We start from the raw sequence: 6533 nt of genomic DNA on the forward strand, positions 1-6533 counted from the left end.
CACTGTCTCTCATTAGCACCACACCCTGAGTAACAAGCTGTATGGTCTACCACACTGTCTCTCATTAGCACCACACCCTGAGTAACAATCTGTGTGGTCTACCACACTGTCTCTCATTAGCACCACACCCTGAGAAACAACCTGTATGGTCTACCACACTGTCTCTCATTAGCACCACACCCTGAGTAACAACCTGTATGGTCTACCACACTGTCTCTCATTAGCACCACACCCTGAGTAACAACCTGTATGGTCTACCACACTGTCTCTCATTAGCACCACACCCCGAGTAAGAACCTGTATGGTCTACCACACTGTCTCTCATTAGCACCACACCCCGAGTAACAACCTGTATGGTCTACCACACTGTCTCTCATTAGCACCACACCCCGAGTAACAACCTGTATGGTCTACCACACTGTCTCTCATTAGCACCACACCCCGAGTAACAACCTGTATGGTCTACCACACTGTCTCTCATTAGCACCACACCCCAAGTAAGAACCTGTATGGTCTACCACACTGTCTCTCATTAGCACCACACCCCGAGTAACAACCTGTATGGTCTACCACACTGTCTCTCATTAGCACCACACCCTGAGTAACAAGCTGTATGGTCTACCACACTGTCTCTCATTAGCACCACACCCTGAGTAACAACCTGTATGGTCTACCACACTGACTCTCATTAGCACCACACCATGAGAACCTGTATGGTCTACCACACTGTCTCTCATTAGCACCACACCCTGAGTAACAAGCTGTATGGTCTACCAACACTGTCTCTCATTAGCACCACACCCTGAGTAACAACCTGTATGGTCTACCACACTGTCTCTCATTAGCACCACACCCTGAGTAACAACCTGTATGGTCTACCACACTGACTCTCATTAGCACCACACCCTGAGTAACAACTTGTATGGTCTACCACACTGTCTCTCATTAGCACCACACCCTGAGTAACAACCTGTATGGTCTACCACACTGTCTCTCATTAGCACCACACCCTGAGTAACAACCTGTATGGTCTACCACACTGTCTCTCATTAGCACCACACCCTGAGTAACAACCTGTATGGTCTACCACACTGTCTCTCATTAGCACCACACCCTGAGTAAGAACCTGTATGGTCTACCACACTGTCTCTCATTAGCACCACACCCCGAGTTACAACCTGTATGGTCTACCACACTGTCTCTCATTAGCACCACACCCCGAGTAACAACCTGTATGGTCTACCACACTGTCTCTCATTAGCACCACACCCCGAGTAACAACCTGTATGGTCTACCACACTGTCTCTCATTAGCACCACACCCCGAGTAAGAACCTGTATGGTCTACCACACTGTCTCTCATTAGCACCACACCCCGAGTAACAACCTGTATGGTCTACCACACTGTCTCTCATTAGCACCACACCCTGAGTAACAACCTGTATGGTCTACCACACTGTCTCTCATTAGCACCACACCCTGAGTAACAAGCTGTATGGTCTACCACACTGTCTCTCATTAGCACCACACCCTGAGTAACAACCTGTATGGTCTACCACACTGTCTCTCATTAGCACCACACCCTGAGTAACAACCTGTATGGTCTACCACACTGTCTCTCATTAGCACCACCCCCTGAGTAACAACCTGTATGGTCTACCACACTGTCTCTCATTAGCACCACACCCTGAGTAACAACCTGTATGGTCTACCACACTGTCTCTCATTAGCACCACACCCTGAGTAACAACCTGTATGGTCTACCACACTGACTCTCATTAGCACCACACCATGAGAACCTGTATGGTCTACCACACTGTCTCTCATTAGCACCACACCCTGAGTAACAAGCTGTATGGTCTACCACACTGTCTCTCATTAGCACCACACCCTGAGTAACAACCTGTATGGTCTACCACACTGTCTCTCATTAGCACCACACCCTGAGTAACAACCTGTATGGTCTACCACACTGACTCTCATTAGCACCACACCCTGAGTAACAACCTGTATGGTCTACCACACTGTCTCTCATTAGCACCACACTGAGTAAGAACCTGTATGGTCTACCACACTGTCTCTCATTAGCACCACACCCTGAGTAACAACCTGTATGGTCTTCCACACTGTCTCTCATTAGCACCACACCCTGAGTAACAAGCTGTACGGTCTACCACACTGTCTCTCATTAGCACCACACCCTGAGTAACAACCTGTACGGTCTACCACACTGTCTCTCATTAGCACCACACCCTGAGTAACAACCTGTACGGTCTACCACACTGTCTCTCATTAGCACCACACCCTGAGTAACAACCTGTACGGTCTACCACACTGTCTCTCATTAGCACCACACCCTGAGTAACAAGCTGTATGGTCTACCACACTGTCTCTCATTAGCACCACACCCTGAGTAACAACCTGTATGGTCTACCACACTGTCTCTCATTAGCACCACACCCTGAGTAACAACCTGTATGGTCTACCACACTGTCTCTCATTAGCACCACACCCTGAGTAACAACCTGTATGGTCTACCACACTGTCTCTCATTAGCACCACACCCCGAGTAACAACCTGTATGGTCTACCACACTGTCTCTCATTAGCACCACACCCCGAGTAAGAACCTGTATGGTCTACCACACTGTCTCTCATTAGCACCACACCCCGAGTAAGAACCTGTATGGTCTACCACACTGTCTCTCATTAGCACCACACCCCGAGTAACAACCTGTATGGTCTACCACACTGTCTCTCATTAGCACCACACCCCGAGTAACAACCTGTATGGTCTACCACACTGTCTCTCATTAGCACCACACCCCGAGTAACAACCTGTATGGTCTACCACACTGTCTCTCATTAGCACCACACCCCGAGTAAGAACCTGTATGGTCTACCACACTGTCTCTCATTAGCACCACACCCCGAGTAACAACCTGTATGGTCTACCACACTGTCTCTCATTAGCACCACACCCTGAGTAACAACCTGTATGGTCTACCACACTGTCTCTCATTAGCACCACACCCTGAGTAACAAGCTGTATGGTCTACCACACTGTCTCTCATTAGCACCACACCCTGAGTAACAACCTGTATGGTGTACCACACTGTCTCTCATTAGCACCACACCCTGAGTAACAAGCTGTATGGTCTACCACACTGTCTCTCATTAGCACCACACCCTGAGTAACAACCTGTATGGTCTACCACACTGTCTCTCATTAGCACCACACCCTGAGTAACAACCTGTATGGTCTACCACACTGACTCTCATTAGCACCACACCATGAGAACCTGTATGGTCTACCACACTGTCTCTCATTAGCACCACACCCTGAGTATCAACCTGTATGGTCTACCACACTGTCTTTCATTAGCACCACACCCTGAGTAACAACCTGTATGGTCTACCACACTGACTCTCATTAGCACCACACCATGAGAACCTGTATGGTCTACCACACTGTCTCTCATTAGCACCACACCCTGAGTAACAAGCTGTATGGTCTACCACACTGTCTCTCATTAGCACCACACCCTGAGTAACAACCTGTATGGTCTACCACACTGTCTCTCATTAGCACCACACCCTGAGTAACAACCTGTATGGTCTACCACACTGACTCTCATTAGCACCACACCCTGAGTAACAACCTGTATGGTCTACCACACTGTCTCTCATTAGCACCACACTGAGTAAGAACCTGTATGGTCTACCACACTGTCTCTCATTAGCACCACACCCTGAGTAACAACCTGTATGGTCTTCCACACTGTCTCTCATTAGCACCACACCCTGAGTAACAACCTGTATGGTCTACCACACTGTCTCTCATTAGCACCACACCCTGAGTAACAAGCTGTATGGTCTACCACACTGTCTCTCATTAGCACCACACCCTGAGTAACAACCTGTATGGTCTACCACACTGTCTCTCATTAGCACCACACCCTGAGTAACAACCTGTATGGTCTACCACACTGTCTCTCATTAGCACCACACCCTGAGTAACAACCTGTATGGTCTACCACACTGTCTCTCATTAGCACCACACCCTGAGTAACAAGCTGTATGGTCTACCACACTGTCTCTCATTAGCACCACACCCTGAGTAACAACCTGTACGGTCTACCACACTGTCTCTCATTAGCACCACACCCTGAGTAACAACCTGTACGGTCTACCACACTGTCTCTCATTAGCACCACACCCTGAGTAACAACCTGTACGGTCTACCACACTGTCTCTCATTAGCACCACACCCTGAGTAACAACCTGTACGGTCTACCACACTGTCTCTCATTAGCACCACACCCTGAGTAACAAGCTGTATGGTCTACCACACTGTCTCTCATTAGCACCACACCCTGAGTAACAAGCTGTAAGGTCTACCACACTGTCTCTCATTAGCACCACACCCTGAGTAACAACCTGTATGGTCTACCACACTGTCTCTCATTAGCACCACACCCTGAGTAACAACCTGTATGGTCTACCACACTGTCTCTCATTAGCACCACACCCTGAGTAACAACCTGTATGGTCTACCACACTGTCTCTCATTAGCACCACACCCCGAGTAACAACCTGTATGGTCTTCCACACTGTCTCTCATTAGCACCACACCCCGAGTAACAACCTGTATGGTCTACCACACTGTCTCTCATTAGCACCACACCCCGAGTAACAACCTGTATGGTCTACCACACTGTCTCTCATTAGCACCACACCCCAAGTAAGAACCTGTATGGTCTACCACACTGTCTCTCATTAGCACCACACCCCGAGTAACAACCTGTATGGTCTACCACACTTTCTCTCATTAGCACCACACCCTGAGTAACAACCTGTATGGTCTACCACACTGTCTCTCATTAGCACCACACCCTGAGTAACAAGCTGTATGGTCTACCACACTGTCTCTCATTAGCACCACACCCTGAGTAACAACCTGTATGGTCTACCACACTGACTCTCATTAGCACCACACCCTGAGTAACAACCTGTATGGTCTACCACACTGTCTCTCATTAGCACCACACTGAGTAAGAACCTGTATGGTCTACCACACTGTCTCTCATTAGCACCACACCCTGAGTAACAACCTGTATGGTCTTCCACACTGTCTCTTATTAGCACCACACCCTGAGTAACAACCTGTATGGTCTACCACACTGTCTCTCATTAGCACCACACCCTGAGTAACAAGCTGTATGGTCTACCACACTGTCTCTCATTAGCACCACACCCTGAGTAACAACCTGTATGGTCTACCACACTGTCTCTCATTAGCACCACACCCTGAGTAACAACCTGTATGGTCTACCACACTGTCTCTCATTAGCACCACACCCTGAGTAACAACCTGTATGGTCTACCACACTGTCTCTCATTAGCACCACACGCTGAGGAGAGTTTTCTCACAAGTCGTCTTCCCTATGCCCTATATGAACTTGTCCATTCACGTTGTGATTATTCTGAAGAAGGCCATTGAAGGCTGAAACGTCAATCTTTAAACTTGTCTAATAAAACAATTATTTTTTTATAGTGAGCGAGCGTTGCAAATTTTCCTGTCCAATGATGTATACTGAACAAAAATATAAATGCAACATGTAAGGTGTTGGTCCAATATTTTATGAGCTGAAATAAAAGATCCTAGGAATTTCCCATACGCACTAAATTCTTATTCCTCTCAAATTCTGTGCTCGAATGTGTTTACATCACTGTTAGTGAGCATTTCTCCTTTGCAAATATAATCCATCTACCTGACTGGTGTGGCATATCAATAAGCTGATTAAAGAGCATGATCATTACACAGGGGGCAATAAAAGGCCACTCTAAAATGTGTCGTTTTGTCACACAACACAATGCCACAGATGTCTCAAGTTTTGAGGGAGCGTGCTGACTGCAGGAATGTCCACCAGAGCTGTTGACAGAGAATTTAACGTAACAATTTCTACCATAAGCCACCTCCAACGTTGTTTGAGAGAATTTGTCCAACAGGCCTCACAACCGCAGACCATGTGGAACCACACCAGCCCAGGACCTCCACATCCGGCTTCTTCACCTGCGGGATCGTCTGAGACCAGCCACCCAGATAGGTGATGAAACTGAGGAATATTTCTCTGTGATAAAGCCCTTTTGTGGGAAAAACTAAGACTGACTGTGACTTGTTCCCAAGTGGCTGCGCCTCTGCCCAGTAGAATGTGAAGTCCATAGATTAGGGCCAAATTAATTTATTTCCTTGTATGAACTTTAACTCAGTAAAATCTTTGAAATTGTTGCATGTTGCGTTTATATATTTTTGTTCAGTGTAGAATGGGGAATGATGCCAGCTCTACGCAAAACAGGATCATTACACTCTCCTGAGGCCCTAGAAACCTCAGCAAAGGGGTGGCTCTCCCACAGACAAAAATGCATTAGCAGCCTGGTCTGGTCTGCTTAGTTCATTGACTGTATATGAACCAGAAAAAAAGGAGACAGTGAGATGTCTTGCTTCCTCTTCCATCTCTGACCTTAAGGCCAT

The sequence above is a fragment of the Oncorhynchus mykiss genome, chromosome 13 (assembly GCF_057628025.1).
Source record: "Oncorhynchus mykiss isolate SJ-2025 chromosome 13, ASM5762802v1, whole genome shotgun sequence".
Taxonomy (NCBI): domain Eukaryota; kingdom Metazoa; phylum Chordata; class Actinopteri; order Salmoniformes; family Salmonidae; genus Oncorhynchus; species Oncorhynchus mykiss.